We start from the raw sequence: 19,595 nt of genomic DNA on the forward strand, positions 1-19,595 counted from the left end.
ATTTATATTTTTCTTTTTACTCTCTCGAATAAATAAAGAGTGCATTTATGGTGAAGTAAAAAAGTACATATATGTAGACCTTTATATCTGTTTCCTGGATCCTTGAGTCCTTTACGGAAGAACCGAAATGGATAACGGTAAGTTTTGGCTGTTTTATGTGCAATTGGCTATAAAGTGAAAAATCCTTTCACTCTGTTAAAAATGTTCTGTGCAAGAGTGAAAGTTTTTTTTTTTTTACAATTTTTTTTTGTTTCAAACCGGAAGTTGTATAGCTTAAGCCTCTTTGTGACACAGTTTTTTTTTTTTGTGAAAATGTATCTACATTCATGTTTTTTATTTTTAATTGCAACGTTGCAAGTTGCAAAGGGGGGGAGGCGGGAAGAGACCGCGAAAAGTCAGTACCGAAAAAATTCATAAAGCATTGTTTTGGCTTTTTGTACTTTTGTGTACTTGTAAGCATTTACCATTGATTTTTCCCAGAGCACACAAAAGCAAAGCAATGGAGCATCCGTTTCCTTTTTATAAAGTTTTATTTTTTTTGTTAGTTTTTTTTTTTTTTTGATGAAAACAAAAAAAAATATAGAGAAAACCATTTTCAACAATGTGACGGGTAACTGAGGGATTTGGGGGTGCAAGTGTGTGTTAAGTGCCAAAAAAATGTCGTGTTTCTTTTTATAATTTTTTGTTTCTCTCTGTGATGTCGTCCTTGCTATAAGGGCGCTGCCCCACACACAGTGTGGCGGCTCATAACGTGGATTATTTTCTTTTGTTTGTTTTTTTCTTTTTTTGTTGGGATTTTTTTTTTTTTTTTTTGAATAATATGTATTATAGGCCTACTTCCTTCCGATGTGGGTTGGGTTTTTAGGGGTTTGTTTTTGGTAGAGGAAGATTACCAAGCCGCACCGCACTGTTCTCACTGTGCCGGCTTGTTTAAAGCTTTTGATATTATAACAACCCAGCTAAATGGTTTCATGGGAATTATGAATTTGTTTCTCTTGGCATGAAAGTTGGTAATATATTATTTAATGTTATAGAAAAAAAAATAATATAATGGTTATATTATTTATAATGAAATATTTTTGACATTGACGAAAACGGATTCATTGAAATATGTATAAGGATGGGGCAATTATTGTTTGGAATCAACAGGGAACTTTAGTTGGTAGGGTTTATAAGTTGAAATTTTAGAGTTAAGGACTATTGTTATTGGGATTTGTTTTTTTAACAATTGGAAGTTTATTATTATACTTAGATGAAGTTAATTTGTATGAAGGCAATTATAACTTAATTGAAATATTTTGGCAATCTTCTTGATTTGTAAATCACAGTATGTATTGGGTTTTCAATAGAGTTCTTGATACCTGGGTATCCGGATACTATGAGTTTTTGGGTAATAACCGGTATGCCGGGTATACGGCTACTCGAGTAGTGCTGGTTCCCGGGTACCCGGTAGTTGTAGTTTCATAAACTACAATACCCAAGTACACGGGTACAATTAAGAGTATTAGGGCCATGGGATACATGATGGGTGGACAAATTTTTTCATACAAAAAACCAAAATCCATTGGTATTTTCTAAATTTTCCTGATATTTCGCCAAAATGTTGGTAATTTTATGTTCATATTCGTTCAATAATCTTATCAGAATTGAAATGGAAATATTTTCATTTCAATGCAACCTCTTAAAAAAATTCTAGCTTATTTTTTATACGAGAGCTATTTTTTAAAATCTCATTTATTCCGCTTTTTTTTCGACTTAATAGTTTTGGAAAATTTAAATGGTAGGTAATCTATAAAAACCCACAAAATAAACAAATTGATAGGTTTTGACAACACACCATAAACCCTTCTCCGGTGGACATGTTTCGGCCACTCAGAGCGGTGGAGTGGAGGCGATGCAGATGTTGCAGGTATTCATACTATAGTTTTTTGCTAGGAAACCAAGTTAAAACCCTTTTTCACGACGATTCTACTCTTTAATTTTCGCTTTCAGCCTCACACCTATGATGTGTTATTTACTCTTTACAATGCACAGTATCACCAGGGTAATACCCGCCTAGTATGGGGTATCCGGGTATCAAGTGCTCTAGTTTTCAATTATTGTAACTTTTGGATATTTTCGTCAACTTATACCTGATTAAGTTATAGAAGAGAGGTTTCTTTTGTTTATAATTTGCAGAGTTCAAAAATGCATGATAATTTTACGTAATAACGTCATAAAAAAAAACAACAAAAAACAGTTTGTGTGATTTAAGGATAATTTTTCAATAGCCAGATAAATCTCAGTTAGAGCTTATTCCTAGGAATTCTATTTTTTTTTATATTGACTTTATTCGTTTGATATAGTCCAACTCAACGGTTTTCAATCTTTGAGAGTTGCGGACCCTTGGAAAAAAAAGTTGAATTTTTAAGAATAAATTTAATTTATTATTAAGAATTTTAGATTTTAGACTTTTTTCTTCACGGTTATTACACATTTTTAAGTTTTAATTTTTCGGAATTACCGCGATTTTATTTGTTTATTAAACGAAATGAATCGATTAAAATATCCCGACGTTTCGACAGGGTTACACTTGTCGTGGTCACGGATTAACTGTTGGTTTGTGGGAGGTTGTTGTTTTTCCGCACAAGACAACAAGAATCGAGAGAATAGAGAAAAATGAAAAACATTAAAATAATGTAAAAAAACGTGACATGGTGCTTCATGGAAAATCTATTGCTGACCCTCTGAAATTTTACGCGGATCCCCAGGTGTACGCGGACCACAGGTTGAGAACCGATGGTCTAAGAGATATTGTTGGGCACCTTACTTATTTGGGCTATATTTCTTATTCATTTATTGTTAAGATTTCCCTTTCCAATGTTAATTCATAATTCGAAGAAAAATAAAAATGTGTCGATCTTTTATGTGAAAATTTTCTTTTTCAGAGTTTTTTTTTTTTATGAAGTAAGAAGTAATCTTTTTTTGGTACGGAATGTTCCACTTTTCTTTTCATGTTTTATCAACATAAAAGAATTGAACAGTTGCTAAACGTATAATTTTCTTTTGAAGTACAAATCCGTATATTCTATTTCAGAGAGTAGTTGTTGAGACTTTTATTTGATTTAATCATTATTCCACAGATACAACAAAAAATTAAAACTTTTTGAATGAATGAAAAAGCATAATAATACATAAATATGTGAGATAATGCATTAAACGACACTCCTCTCAAAATAGGGTTATATTTTTAAGACAAAAAATCTTTAATTTCATCCAGGATTATTTGCGCAACAAAGTTATATTTTGAATTTGAAGTTTTCATTTTGTAACAGACACTCTGGTGTATACGTACTATTTTTAGTACTGAAATGTTATATAGTTCAAACTTAATTGAAACAATTCTCTTCAAGATTCCGCTGACATACATATTTTTCTATAAATAAAATAACAGAGGTTAAAAGTTGAAAGAGAGGAAACCATATTCCAGTCTAGGTATGTACAAAAAGGTATATGGTATAAGAATTACAAAACTAGATTTATAAAAATGCAACAAAAATGAATCTACGACACAAATATGTCTTATTATTTTGTATTTTTATGCAAGAAGGGATAAATATATATAATTGGTAAATAGCATCCTATTATTTGTATTTTGATTTACACATGGCACACACATCTTTTGCATTAATTAATCCCAATTATTACATCATGATTCGTCATTGTTATATTGTAATTGTGTTTTGTGTCTAGAAGGTTATTGCCACTATTAGTAACATCAATGGTATGGCAATTATATCAATGGAATTCAATTCCTCTTTTCTTTTCTTGTGGAGTGTAAAATTGGGTATTTTTTCAAGGTCATTAAATCGTTGGCACAAAAACTTTACTCCAATTTCTATTGTTTACGATCTTAAGGACTCAAACTTTTTTCTAAAAATAAAATTCACAACATAATGCATCGTAAAACCCCCTTCAGTAAATTTTCACTTTAAAGACTTCAACACTCATGAGTAAACTTCAACCGCACAATAACAATGTGATGATGATAATAAAAATTCAAATTTCCTAGTCCAATTCATTTGGCCGTCCCTCCTCATTGCATGTTTCTTGCCTAAAGTATATGGGTAATAAAGTTTTCATGGCTAATTGAAGCCGCTATTGTGTTGGCTTTGTTTTTTCTTATTTTTATTTCTATTATAATTTCTCACCACCATTTTGAATGTTTTGTGAGTTTTTGCAATAAATAGGACCAATTATTATAAATTCAACAACAAAACACTTCTGAGTTTTTGTGTGTTTGAGTTCCTTTTGTTTTATTTTATTTGGGTTTAATGAAACGACTGATTTAACTCAGACAAAACACGCTTTTCTACGAAATAGCGCAATTAAGTATTTTATTTGGCAAAACCTCACAAACCACCAAGAATCATAAAATCGTTAATTTTACACTTTTTATCGACCAAAGAGCAAGGTCGTTTTTAGTTCGTTTTGTTTCTTTGGCTTCATTGCTGCCGCCGCAACTGAAAGTGATAAACATCTACCAAAAGTGACAGTTTGTAGCTTTATGTGTCAAAATGTTTATGTGTCAAGCAAAAAAAGAACAAAAACAACATTGAAATGTCAGAAGGAATATTTAATCCATGCCTTTTTAGTTGAGGCTGATATCATCAGGATATTTTCATAAAAAAGGATAATACTCGACAGACACCACAAACAACCAACATTGCCCTCGCTGCGCTCTGGCTGATGTGAAAGAGGGAACTGTGTAAATGTCAACATTAACTATATAAACGCCCCCTTTTTGTCAGTTAAGATAGCAATGTAATATTTCTGTTGGACGTTTAATGAAGGAAAATATTTGCATTAGTTAATGCGTCTGATAACAGTCTCTCAAGCTTACGGCTATAACTTTGGAAAAAAAGGCAAATAATTAAAGTACAAGGTTTTGATTTCTTGTTTGCTATATGGCAAAAGAAGGTCAAGTCTTATGTTTGCAAGCATGATGATGGTATGACTCTTTATATATTTTGTGTGTGTCATGTTTTTGATATTGTATGAGTTTTCTATTAATTTTTTTTTCTCAAAAGAAAAAAATATCATCAAATAGAAATAGAAGAAGAAAATGTAGACTTCTTTTTGAAAAGAAAAAAATGTATCTTCTTAGAATTTCTAGGTGAGTTCTTCCAAGATTATAATAATAATGTTTGTATATTTGTCTCTTCCAGTATAAAAATACAAAATAATAAGACATAGCTATTTGTGTCCTAGATTCATCTTTGTTACTTTTATTCTTATATCTATTTTTGTATATTCGTATATCTTTTTGTGTACATACCTAGACTGGAATATGGTTTCCTCTTTTTCAACTTATAACCTCTGGCTTAGAAATTTGATTACAAATTTGTTATTTTATTTATAGCAAAATATGTATGTCAATAGAATCTTGAAGAGAAGTGGTTTAACTTAGTTTTGAACTATATAACATTTCAGTACTAAAAATAGTACGTATACGCCCGAGTGGCTGTTGCGGAATAAACTATAACTTCGCTATGCATACATATTAATTCTGGATAAAATTAAGAATTTATTTACCTATAAATGGAACCTTTATTTTGGTAGGAGTGTTGTGAATGGTGTATTACCTGACATATTAATGCTTTTTATTTGTGGGTTTCAATCCACAAGCTTTGTTTTTTTTCTTTTTTTGTTGTGTCTGTGCTATAGTGTTTAATATTCGCAATGGGAATTTAAATGAAAGATTTCAAGATTTCATCCTAAATCTCTTTAATAGAATGTAAAGATTTTGGTTTCAGAAGAAAAGTATACTTTTAACGACTGTTTAACTCTTTTGTGTAAATAAAACTTGACATTGACATTCAGTACCAAGAAATGATTACTTTTTACTTAATTTCTATTAACCTTCTGGAAATCAAAAAAATCCTATATAATACAGTCAAATAAGGAGAAAAAAGGGGTAAATCTCGGAATGAATGTTAGTAGACATTTTTTTTGCTCAATATCTTCCTTTTGCCATTCTATAACATATCTCAAAAGTCTAGAAAAATCTCATGTCCGCTTGTCGCGATTTCAAGGTCAAATCGCGAAATTGAGATTTTCAAAATTAGCAAAAATAGGCTATGGTATTATATACACATATGATACATGATTTCAAGGTATTTTTTAATGCTGATTCCAAAAAACCTTAAGTCAAGGCAATCTGACGTCTCTGAAAAAAGTTATACCTGTTTTTCATCTTTCAACCCATATTATTATAACAGTTGCTAACTTACTACTGAAAAACCCTTAAAAGTAATGGTAGCGGAATCATATTTTGCATGAGGGTTTTCATATCCATTATCATTAAGAATCAAAACAATGCAATACAAAAAACATTTATATCTATGACAAAATGGTATTTTTTGAGAAAAGGGGAAATTTTGGGATGTGCACTAAAAACATCCTGGTACAATCTGGGAATTAGTGCTAATAGGCTAATTTTTTCATTTTAATCTTTGTTTGGATATTCTTTAACTACACTCAAAAATCTAAAAAAATCTCATGTCCGCAAGTCCTAATTTTCTTGGTTTGAAAATAAGGTGCAGATTTGAAAAAATAGAAAAACTACTCTTCAGATATTTGTGTCAGATCAACATGAATAAGGTACATTACTTTTCAGGGATGGTCATATTGATTTGTTTGTGGGTATTGTTGGAATCAGCATTAAAAATACCTTGAAATCATGTATCATATGTGTATATAATACCATAGCCTATTTTTGCTAATTTTGAAAATCTCCATTTCGCGATTTGACCTTGAAATCGCGACAAGCGGACATGAAATTTTTCTAGACTTTTGAGATATGTTATAGAATGGCAAAAGGAAGATATTGAGCAAAAAAAATTTCTATTAACATTCATTCCGAGGTTAAACCCTTATTTGACTGGATTAATAATGTTCGACAAAATTTTATTTTTCTTAGAATTTTGAGTTTACATTGAAAAGAGGAAGATTAACAATGAATGAATAAAAAATATACTTAGATATGTATCATAAATATTTAACCCTCTTAGTTTCTAGGTAACAGATTGGAATCTATACCAAAAGTATTAAGATTTATAAATATTGCTTGTAGATAAAAAATTGCATTATATTCGGAATATATGTGACAATCTTGTGAGCTGCCTCAAAGATACGAGTGTCTCTTAGAGCAAATAATTTTCATTAAAATTTATATTTATTTTTCCAGTTTATGTTTAAAAATCCCTGGTAAAAAAAAAACTGTTCAAAAAATAAAATATCAAAATTGCTATATTTTCAGGGGAGTTCGGGTCATTCCTTACTATTCGAATGATAATCGAAAAGACAATTATCGTCTCACAGTTTGGGAATCTTTAAAGCTATTTTAAATCATACCTGATTCAATATCTCCAAAACAGTTTATATAAATAAAAGTTTTCATATCCTTAGAAGTCGTATTAGTCTAGGTGAGCTAGTAGTCGCCTCTTAATCGGGTGGCCTAGGTTCGCCTCCCGAAATTGGAATTAATTCTTTTTTTTCTGTAAGTCAATAATCGTCAATAAATAAACGATAGCTAAATAGGTCTCGTTTTCGGAGAATTTTTTCGTTTTTGGGTGCAACATTGGATTTTATTTTATGCTAAGAAATTATTCCAAAACAAAAAAAAAATAGTTAATTATTTCTACAAATAACCATTTTAAATTATTTAAAAATGTATAACAACCACTATACGCATTTTCCAAAATTGTATTGAATCTATGTATAAGTTTTGACTTTTGGATTATTAAAAAAATTCATATCGGTTCAGCTATTGCAAAATGTTTTGACCTAGACTAATACGACTAGGTCACCTAGACTAATACGACTTCTAGGGATATTAAAACTGATATAAACTGTTTAGAAAATATTGAATCAGGGATGATTTAAAATAGCTTCAAAGATTCTCAAACTGTGAGACGATTATCGTCTTTTCGATTATAATTTTCAAAATTACGGAATGACCCCCCAGGAACTTTCTTTCCTATATGACTTGAATAAAAACACTTATAGTTGAGGTTGATTCACAAATTTTCAGAACATTAATAACATTATTCAAATATTCAAATATTCAAAGGAGAGATCCTGATAATCACGTCTAAAATGCAATATCATACAACATTTCAATACAAAATAAGAAAAAAGGTAGGCTCTAAAACTCTTGGTACAAGCAAATGCAGCATTCAGTTGTCCTTAGAAATGGAACAAGAAGAAGTAGCTAGAGGTTAGAATTCAGTGTAATTATAGATTTAGTTAACAACTTGTATCTTGTATCCATGCGGGTACTCAATTTTTTGACAAAGCCTCGAAGAGTATCATTGTCTTTAAAAAGTGCATCTTTTCTTAGCCGTTCAGGCTCGGCGGTAAATTGTAGGTCCCTTACTTTTTTTACAAAATAATTACACACACAAGAATGGTTGAGAGTAGACTTTGCTTTTGCTCTTTTAATGGCTTTCGCATGAATACTATAGCGTGCCAAAAAATGTACATTTCTATTAAATGCATTACTGAAAACTGAAAGTAGAATATAACTGCAGGCGTTTATGTTTTTTTTTTTTGGGTATCTACTTGTTTTATTGCATTAGTCTTAAGTTCACGATTTTTACTTTGCTTGAAAATTTATTCGGCGCAGGAACATAGTTCAACTGGAAACAAAGTCCATAAAAGGTGGCAAAACCATTAAGGACATTACACGTTTATTCGTCGCTTGTTTAACTCAAAAGTATTGTTATAGCGTGATGATCTATGAATGACTTTTGGATATTTTATATGTATGTTCTCCTTCAATGAATAAATATTCCAAATATTAATGGATAAAAGTTAATTCATGGCTGCATCATTGATAGAGTAAAGCACCCTATAAATATAGTAACGTTATCCATTATCTTTGTTATGAGTATGGAACGCTTTTGTCTTGTCGTAAAAAAAAACACTAATCGGAACTACTTCAGGCGATTACTGGAATTTCAGCCTCTGTCATTAGGCCATTTATTGTGTAATTTCATTTCTAACATTAAACAAAATCCTTTTGTAGATCGAGAAGCTTGAGAAGGTTACCATCAAGCTGTTACAAGTTTGTTATTTTACCATGGTCCTGGGTGATCCTTGTCTTTGCTGGTGAAACCCTTAATTTTTATAAATTGATAGGTACTTGATTTTACCAGAAAAACCTTTGATTTTATCACGGTCTTAAGTGATTTTACCTACATAATTCGGATTGTTTTTGTAGAACTCTTTTTCCTAGAAACTTACAGCTTGAGTTTTGTATTCGTAATTTCACTGAACATTTAATGAATGCCTCTTATTTGGACGAAAATACTTTCCATTTACGGACATTGATTAGTATCATTTCGTTCCATTTTCGAACTGTGTCGACTTTTATAGGCCACTAAGGAAATCAACAATGATATAGGCCAATACAAAATACTAACTATACCCTGCTGATATCTTATTTTTAAGGTTTTATTTTTTGTCATAGTCAATATAAAGTATTTTGTAAAGCCCCATGAGTGACATCACATAAAATTGTTTGCTAAATATGTAAACTACTTTACTGTCATGCAAAACTTACATCTTTATATTTTGAAAAATAACCCCCATGTATCTACAAACTCAACCTGTTTTTTAGAAATTTAAATGTCATCACGTTTCGATTAAATTCGATCCATATAAAATATTATAATTCCACTCATGATGGCACACCATCTGATATGGAATAAATAAAATTTTGACCCAATATCAATCCTTGCCGAGTGCACTTAAGCACATACTTAAACCATAATCCATATAACTACTATAATACTCTGCTGCTGTATGTACTTCATAATAATGTTGATGGCAAAGTATGATGAAGCACCCACTATGTTTTATTAAATTTTATGTGAGTAGAGGAATGCGTGTGTGTGTTTTTGTTCAAATTTACATACACACCTATAATAGACATGAATACATAATAATTTTTTATTGGTTCAAAACTGTATAGCCTGGGGGAGCTACGTTAAACTGTTGCATTCTTATTTGTTTAAAGGATTATGAGAAAAAGAAGAAGAAAGAAATGCATATTTGTCTCAATGCAACTGACAAACAACAAATCATGGACTGAAATACTTTTCACGAAAACAATCTAACGTCTTCAATCTTTCAAATCGTAAAAGTCGGAAATTTGGCCGTAACCCTGGAATCCTTAGTTCCACCTTGAACTTATTTTTACTACAAAAAAAAAAACAACACTATCGTCTGGACTATAGTTTAGACCATAAAATAATACCGTGTTTACGGAATGCTTACATTCGATATAGAAGTCCATGGGGATTAGAGTAAGTTTACAAGGGATAAAGAGTTTTTTTTTTCATACTTGGGCATAATATATTGGTCATTGAAATGCAAGGCAGTGTAAATAACTTCATTCGTGTGGGTTAATCGACAAGCATTTCCTTGTATAAATCTTTGCAAAAAAAAATAAATAAATAAATAAAGCGATACCGATGGACGGTATTTAATTAATTGTTTGCTGTAGGAATTTGTAGGAAAAACGGAATTATTCGTTTTAGCATAGTTTTCGCGTTTATCCTGAAAGGCAAAGGAAGAGAAAGTTGACCTGTTTCATATCCAATAAAAGAACTTTCAAATCAATCATGAAAAAAGTTCTGAAACTAACGTGGGAGGTAGACGAGAGAAATTCAAATAAATGTGGATAAAGTTCAAAATAATATAATTGACGTCATGGAAATGTTGCTGACAATTTCGAGGCTGGATTTTTATTGAATGAATGTGGGCTTACAATTGCTCTATTTATCATCCTTTGTTTAAATGGAATTTTGTTTTTTGAAATTGCTGATTGTATCCTGGAATTTAAGGTACTTTATTAATACGTCATGATACTATTTGCAATGATTTTTGGCATCTTTGCAGATGAATCGGCAGAAGAATTTTTTTCATTTTAGACTCTGGCAAATACAAATGCAATAAAGCATTAAATTTTTTTCCAATTTTAAGGTATGTCCAGTGTTGCCAGAGAATTTTAGAGGCAAGGAGCCAAATTTTAGAAGTCTTGGAGCCAAAAATCGCAAATTTCAAAAATTTTACATAAAAACTCATAATAATGTATTTTGTACCATTTTTTTTTTTAATTTTTTCATAATTTTTTTCCAACTTCAAATTAACTTAGATATATGATAACATAAACAAAAAATTAAAAAAAAAATAAAAAATAAATAAAACTCTGTATTAAATTTATCAAACTTCAAGTTAGATTCTTTAATTTTTATTTTAGTAAGAAAACAAATATACATTGTGGAAAAGTGGAAACAAAATATATATGATGTTCAGAATAATAATGTGTCAAGTCCATTTGAAATTTGTGCATTATTCTGAACTTTGAGAAGCTTTTTCTCAGAAACTAAAGGAACTTTTGAAATAAATGTTTCACAGATCTCCAAAATGTCTTTCTTTTATTTTATTTGACCTACCCTCATACCAGTTGAGAGTTATATTTTCTCAAAGGTAGTGTCTAAAGAAACAGTTCGCACATGCGTTGTCTGGCGATATCCTGTCAAGGTATAGGGTTACCACGCTTTGAAGTTCATTTTTGAGACTTTTCGACAACACTAAAAAATTTTATGTCAGAGAGAATTAAACTAAAAAATTTAAATATTCAGAATATTCAGGTCAAAAACCTGTTTCCTGAACAAAAAGTGATAGAAAAAAGATTGATACTGGAATCAATAGATATTGGGCACGTTCAGGAAATATTAGGGACTAGATATTTAGGCAACGTCATTTTCTGAACGGAAATAAAAATAAATTGACTAAATTTGTTTGGATGTTTCATTATTGTCAAATATCGAAATTTACTTAAGATTTTTACAGACCGCATGGGGCAGACACCAAATTTCACTATTCTTTAATAAATAAATATTATTAATTATAACCGATAAAGCACTTTTTACTCGTTTTTCAAAAAAATAGATTTAATTTTTAATCTTTGAACAACAACAACATCTTGAAGGTGCTACCACCAAGTGTTTTATGGCTAGAGTTACAGTACTGTTTCACGGATGCCAATCCGATCATCAGACTCCTTTTATTCCATTTTGTGTGTGGTGCTTGGTCTAGTAATTTTTTCATTTTGATTTGAAAAACTTCTTCCGTCACACTTGAGTATTGAACCTAGACCAAGCGAGTTCAGAAGCCAGTACACTACGCACTGCGCTACCTCACCCACGTGATTAGCCTCACCCAATTGCAGGTTTTCTTAGTTTATCAACATGCAAATGAATAGACTTAGCATTTTTACTAGCTCCTTCAAGTATGATTGTTGTTGTTCGGCTCTTTCATGTTTTTCTCCATAGTCTTAAGCATAGCAACAATTCGTTTGCATATACGAAAGTAGGAAAGTGATTAGAAAGATGTTAGGCGCGGGCCCTGATTATTTTTCATCATATTAAGTTTACAGTTTTTTCGTATGTTTCCATACTTTGCAGTGACTGCTTTTTTGTTCCGTCAATTCCATTATAATCTTTGAACAACAACAACATCTTGAAGGTGCTACCACCAAGTGTTTTATGGCTAGAGTTACAGTACTGTTTCACGGATGCCAATCCGATCATCAGACTCCTTTTATTCCATTTTGTGTGTGGTGCTTTTTATATTAGATTTAATTTTGCTAACGTAATTCATTAATTAAAAACAATCAGCTGTCATGTTGACAAAAAAAACTTTCCTAAATGTTTAGGTAAAATTTTCTTGCCTAACTTTCCAGTCAGCTTTCCAATAAAATTACCTAAATTGGAAGGATTTTTTTTTGACAGTTGACCAATCAGAGAGCGAGAAATTACCTAAATATTTAGGGCCTAACGTTTCTGAACCTGCCCATTGTTAATATATAAAAGTCACAGATACAAACAAAAAATGTAAAAAATCTGTAACTCGAGATATGGGCGTTTAAAAGTCAAAACCGTTAAATTTGATGTTTAAGAAATAATTAACCAAAAATCAGCAAGAAATGTATTTGAAATAATGTTTATGTTATTAGAGAGCAAAAAGAAAATAACTTGACACGTATCTGCCAAATTTTTGATTTATGGCGTTTTCGATTGGCAGTCCGGAAGCGTCCGGAATCATTCTGAAAGCGTTTTATTCGTACAAAACTGACAGTTTTGTGTGAATAAATTTTTTTCAGAATGATTCCGGACGCTTCCGGACAGCCAATCTAAAACGCCATTAACTTAATAACTTATGTATTATGTGTATTTTAGAAAAATTACGGATTCTTATTGATTGTATTAAAATTAGTCTGTTTAACGAAAAAAAAAAAACGAAATTTGAACATATTTTTCTGGTGACATAATACATTTTGTAGTGCATATTTAATATATTTAAATTGCAAACTTTGTTTTTCAAAATACCTCCAAAATCTGGATTTAGGGACAAAGAAATGTGTTTTTCGACCTCCAAACATTGCAAATACTCTAGCCTCGTGAATATTCAACCGATTTTCATAGAAAATAATTCATTTGATTAAAACTTAATATTGTTTCAAATAATTATCAAAATTGACATTTATTAATTCAAATGTATGCTAAAAATAGACGTTCAAGTGGAGAAAATGTCGAAAAAAAACATTTTTTTTTAAATTTTTGACATATATTTTATATATTGTTGGAAAGGTTAAAAAATCTTCTTTTAAGAACAGTTTCAAAAGTTGAAACTACTGAAGCAATTTTCTTCAAACTTGGTATCAAACGGTTTTGGGTCATTCCCTAGAATTACCCAATGTAAATGATGGGAAGTACATCCCCTCTCATATCATATTTTTATTGTTATCACATAACGATTCAGCTTTTTTTTCATAACTTATCCAAAAATCATATTGGTATAGATTGTTTCAACATATTGAGAGAAATTTTTTTTAAAATTCCGTATATTTCAAAAGTTATCCGAATTAATGGAAATATGCAGGGCCGTCTTAAACTAGCCTGGGGCCCTTGTACACACAAGAATTTGGGGCCCTTTTGGAAACTAAAATAAGTTGGATAAAAGGAAATGGCTGGTTAAAAAGGGGTGCCAATATATCGTTCCATATAAAGTATGTACCTAGTGGCAGTGGGGTGCCAATAATACGTACATTGGGTTTGGGACATCAATCTACATATATCACTGCCAATAATTGTACTCTTTATACTTTCAACAATTAACTATACCCCGTTATAATTTCAGTTTGAAAAATTGAAAAAAAGATCAAACGGATTGATAGATTTGCTTAAAACCCGATACCTACACACGATTTGTATGTGATTTCCAAGAACTTTATTTAAATGTCTCCTTTTTAACGGATATCTCCAATATAAAGTTTTCGAGATATTGCAATTTTCTCAAAAAAAAAAAAAACATGCAATGCTGCAGATAAGGCCGCACTTTTTGAATAAGAAAAATATTTTTTTTGGCCTCTTATTAACCTACTAGCCATAGAACCGATTTCTTAATGTAAAATACTCAACCGATTTCAATAAAAACGGTTTATACTGATTTTAAAATTAAGAAATGTTTTATTTTTGGATTTTAAAAAAAATTTAATTTTTTTTTTGAAAATCAATTTTTTTAAGTTATTTAATGAATTTTATTTGTCAATCATAAAATACGAGAGCAATCATTGTCAATAATCAAATAGTGAAAAAATGTTTGGGGGTGCCAACTGCCAATCATTGAAGAATGTAGATAATGGAAGAGAATTTGTTGTTTTTATTATAAATAAATAAGGCTATTAGAACAATAGTGGCGTAAGCCACTTGAGCCACAAGAGATTTTAGATCAGGGTTTATTAAAACAACGATTTTTTGAGTGCCATCTATTTTTGAGTGTAGCTATCAGCAAAAATCTATTTTTGTATTAAAAACGATATATTAAGAGACGAATTTTTTTATGAAAAGCTCTTTTGCCACTATTGTTCTCATAGGTCATAGCCTAAAATAAGCTTTCAGTGGAAAAAAAAATATTTGTCTTGTTTTTTGAAAATATTTACTGTCTTATTTTTTGGAAAATTGAATTTGGGTTTGTTCGTTTGTATTTAATTTTTGTCCGCATACAACCCCACATAATTTGTTTTCATTTTGAAAACATATATTTTCCGTATAGGTGTAGAAAAAACTTTTTTTAATTGTATGGTTGCCATATAAAAACTACAAAAATGTTTTGCGAATAAATGTGTGACAGAAATTTTCGTACCTTCGGGGCCCTGGGCACGGGCTCCGTGTGCCCTTATGGTGAAGACGGCATTGGAAATATGATGCTTTGCATCTTATGGGAAAAAATTATGTAGGTAACTATCGTAGGGACTGGACAAAAATTCAAAAAACCGAAAAAAATAAAAAACTAAAACGACACAACCTCCTTTCAGAAAAACAGTGTATTCACAGTAAAAGATATTTATATTACCTACAACTTTGATCAGATAAATTATTCAGTCAAGCTAATAGTATGGGAGATATAGTCCAATTCGCGTTTTTTCAAAATGGTAGATTTCGCCAGGGACTTGGTGTCCCAAAAACTAGGGCTTAAGCTTTTCTAATATATTTCTTTCAGATTTGAAAAAATTCAGGGGAGACGGACAGAATCCCGAAATTCAAAATCCAGAAAGACCAAAATCCAAAAAACCCTGAATCCCGAAAACCCCAAATCCCGAAAACCCAAAATCCCAAAAACCTAAAATCCCGAAAACCCAAAATCCCAAAAAAACAGAATCCCGAAAACCCAAAATCCCGAAAACCCAGAATCCCGAAAAACCAAAATCCCGAAAACCCAAAATCCAGAAAGGCCAAAATCCCGAAAAAAAAAACAGAAAAAATAAAAAACTCTTCAAAACTGTGTTTTACTGAAATTTTAACTGAAACATAAAATTAAAACCAATTAAAAACAATTTAAACATACAATTGTTATAAATTAAATATTAAAACTAATAATTCTTTTGATTTTAGTTCAACGATTTTCCAACTTAATTCAATCATTACAAAGCATTGCTGAAATCACAATAAGAACTTGAAATCATGTAAAAAAGAGATATTATGGAATCATAAACTTATATTGTTTTTTACGTAATAACACCTTAATTTCACACTTAGGATTGTTTTTTTATATAATTTTTCGGGATTTCGGGATCCCATTCGGGATTTTGGGTTTTCGGGATTCTGGGTTTTCGGGATTCTGGGTTTTCGGGATTTTGGGTTTTCGGGATTTTGGGTTTTTGGGATTCTGGGTTTTCGGGATTTTGGGTTTTCGGGATTTTGGGTTTTCGGGATTTGGGGTTTTCGGGATTTTGGGTTTTCGGGATTTCGGGATTTTGTCCCCAATCCAAAATTCAGCCTTCCTATATCTCATTCCACAAAAAAGTCTATCTTTCCTGTACTAAATACATTAAATACTTTAAGTCTATCTCATTAACCTCTAATTTTCAACATTGCTGGCTATCTAACTTTTTTGTACAAAGCAGCTCCAATGTTTTCAAACAGAAAATATTACTTAAAAAAATACATGCTTAATATTTTCTCATAGGTACTTTTGAAAAAATAATTGTTCCATCCGCGTCAAACCACAATAATATTTTGAAAACATATACTTTCTATTTATTAAAGTTTTTTTTACTTATAAAGAAACAGTTTTATTTTTATTTGTTTTAACATTTTCTTGTCTAATCTAGAAAGTAATGCGGTTTTATGTGTAAAACCCGTTCATTTGTGTACCATTCTTTTTACTCTCATTTAAAACAATTCTTTTACTTCTTATATGTAATTATATTTTAAGTAACACATAAAAAATCTAATCTTAATTACATAATCACCAACAAAATATGTATACAAAAAAAAAATCTAAAACAATGCACCTAATGAGCCCACACTCAAATTATAAATAATTATTATTATTATACAACAAACACCCTATAAAATAATTAATGTTGGCTCTTAGCCAGGTATACCAGCTGGCAGAGTGGTATAGAATTTCTCGTGTGTTTCGTTCTTCTTGCTATTGTTGGAGAAAATACACAAAAATCTCTTCATCTCAATCCCTCGCACACACCACACATTTTTGCAATTAATGTGCAAGAAAATGGAAGATTGCTTAAATTTTACATTTCATTGTCTGGATGGCCTTAATTATTGCCTAAGGCAGTTCCTTCTATATATTTTCCGCATTAAAAAAAAAAAAACTCCTTCAAACAAAAAATTAAAAAAAGTTATGAATAAAAATATAAGAAAAAAATAGGAACAAAAAAATTAACTAAGACAACAGTCGCGAAGACAATAATAATAATTCTTTAGAATTCTTTTAAGAAACTTTTTATCCTTGAGTTGTCATTCTGTTATACGATTTTCGTTTATACAAATATCCTCTCTCGCCCACACTTAATGGGCGTTGAAAAATTTAACCAACATCAGGTCTAAAAAATTTAAAACTTTCCTAAAAACACTCTCTTGCCTGCGCTAACCCAATTAAAAATAAAACTGATTTAGCAAAAATTTTACCATTTATCAACTTCCAACAAGTTCCTTCCTTCCTGCTTGCCTCAATTTCAAATAAAACAAGGCGAGAGTGCTAAAAATATAAAATCCATTTATTTGTCCTTCGTGTTTTAAAAAATAAAGGACTATATTAATTGAAGGAAGTTCCTTTACTAAGAATGACCAAATTACAAGCTTTTTTGCCTCCCCCATCAGATCCATTTAAAAAAAAAAACGAACACAAAAATGAAACCATTGTATGTGACTTTGCTATACATTTTCATCATATTGAATCCTAAGCCAAAAAATGAAATTGAGGACATATCCTATATCCCCAAGACACTCATATACATTTTTATCCTTTAAATCTGTTCTCAATCCGAATGCGGAGGGGGAAAAAGGGGGACGACGACAAATCCTCTTTGGGTTGCATTTTTTTGTTTTCTCTGATGCTCTGCTGATGCCTCTTAGAGCTTAATACTGGGGATTTCTTGAATGACATTAACTAGTGGATGCTGATACCGCATACACATTAGGGTGTGTCAAAATGCTCAACTATTGAATTTTCAAATGCAAATGCTTTTAAAAGTTGCATTGCTTATTAAAATTAAATTTTGCGTTTTCAATTTTCATTTTTATTAATATCTTTGGCTCCCTCAAAATGTAGGAAGAAATTTGGATTTTTATAAATTTTTGAAATAATACGTTGTTTTTAATTGCTTAAATATACTAAATATTTTTAGGCTTTCACGTGAAAGATAATTCTAAGGAAAAACTCTTAAGCTTGTATTTGTTTAAATTGAACAGTTAATAAAGAAGCTATGAAATAATAAATGAAGGAAAGAAATAACTTTTTTTTTTATATAAAATCGTTTTTTTTTTCCAAAAAAAAATTCTTTTAAAAAAAACTAACGGAATCACCTACATATCATGACATATCTTTTTTTTAGAGCCAAAAACTCGTTTTTGGAAAATTATTTTTCAAACATAAAAAAAAAAAAAATTAAACCACATTTTTTCGAAATTTAACAGTTCTTATGCACTTTTTTTAATTTTCTGTAATAATTAATACACTGCTTAGCAAAATTAAACTTTTTTTTTGTTGCCGGAACAAAAATATACTTTTCTGAAGGTTTTTGGTGTGCTGAACTCGAATCCGTAGTCAGAAAAAATTAATCAGCACTTGTCTTTGAAATATTATTGTTAGAAAATCCTACTTCGGACCTTATTATTTTATATAATGAAAATTGTAAGAACATTATTTAGAACTGTTTAAATCTTTCCGATATCTTTTTTACAGCCAGAGATATCCTCAGTAGTTTGGCATATTATATCTACCACAGAAATTATAACGTCATTATCTCCTTTATGATATATGAAGCCAAAGCCACCATTTTGAGATATCTCGGACAATGTCAAAGATATCGGAAAGAATTAAAAAGTTCTTGAAAGAAGGAAAAAATCTTATAGAAACCGTTACTAAATATCTTCTTACAATTTTCCTTATATTAAAGAATAAGGTCCGAAGTAGTCAAAAAAACGTTTTTTTTGCATTTTCTAACGGTAATATTTCAAAAAACGGGAGCTGATCAATTTTTTCTGACTTCGGATTCGCAGTATTCGACACCAAGTAGTGTGGGACTCTTAACCACTAAAACCACCTCTTAATCAGGACCAATCGTGGAAGATCGACATCAGATTTTTCTTTCTTAACTTTGTACAATCACTTTGGGGGAAGTTTAAACTTTTAATACTTTCCCATGTTTTTTAAACCATAAGCTCATGAGGCTTGGTTCTTCTTAATCTTCGAACATGGTTTCTTATATTCAAGACGGATTCCATTTCAGAATTAGTATAAATTTGCAGTCTCTGATTGTGCGTATTTTTTACCAACTTTTGTACCCATTTCTATTTTTAAAACAAATAAAAAAGACCTTCGACAAAGAAGTTTTATGTGTAGGGGATTTTTTTCTCGATAACATGGCTTATACTAATAAGTTGATAAAAAAGGTATCTCTTAGGCTAGATTTCGAAATATAATTTTCTCAAAAACACCTATTTTTTAGTGTT

The 19,595-nt window shown here is 30.5% G+C and overlaps 1 protein-coding gene across 2 annotated transcripts in view; it reads left to right on the forward strand.

Moving 5' to 3' along the window:
* LOC129915442 (probable serine/threonine-protein kinase DDB_G0282963) overlaps positions 1–19,595 on the forward strand; it is an 83,439-nt gene that overhangs the window by 25,546 nt on the left and 38,298 nt on the right. The window contains exon 2 of one of the 2 annotated variants that reach the window (XM_055994995.1): positions 78–137. The exons of the other annotated variant lie outside the window; for it this stretch is intronic. The gene's annotated coding sequence lies outside the window, so the exon portion shown is untranslated. The remainder of the gene's footprint in view (positions 1–77; positions 138–19,595) is intronic. 2 annotated transcript variants of the gene reach the window in all.

Source organism: Episyrphus balteatus, chromosome 1, assembly GCF_945859705.1.
Source record: "Episyrphus balteatus chromosome 1, idEpiBalt1.1, whole genome shotgun sequence".
In the NCBI taxonomy this organism is placed as follows: Eukaryota; Metazoa; Arthropoda; class Insecta; order Diptera; family Syrphidae; genus Episyrphus; species Episyrphus balteatus.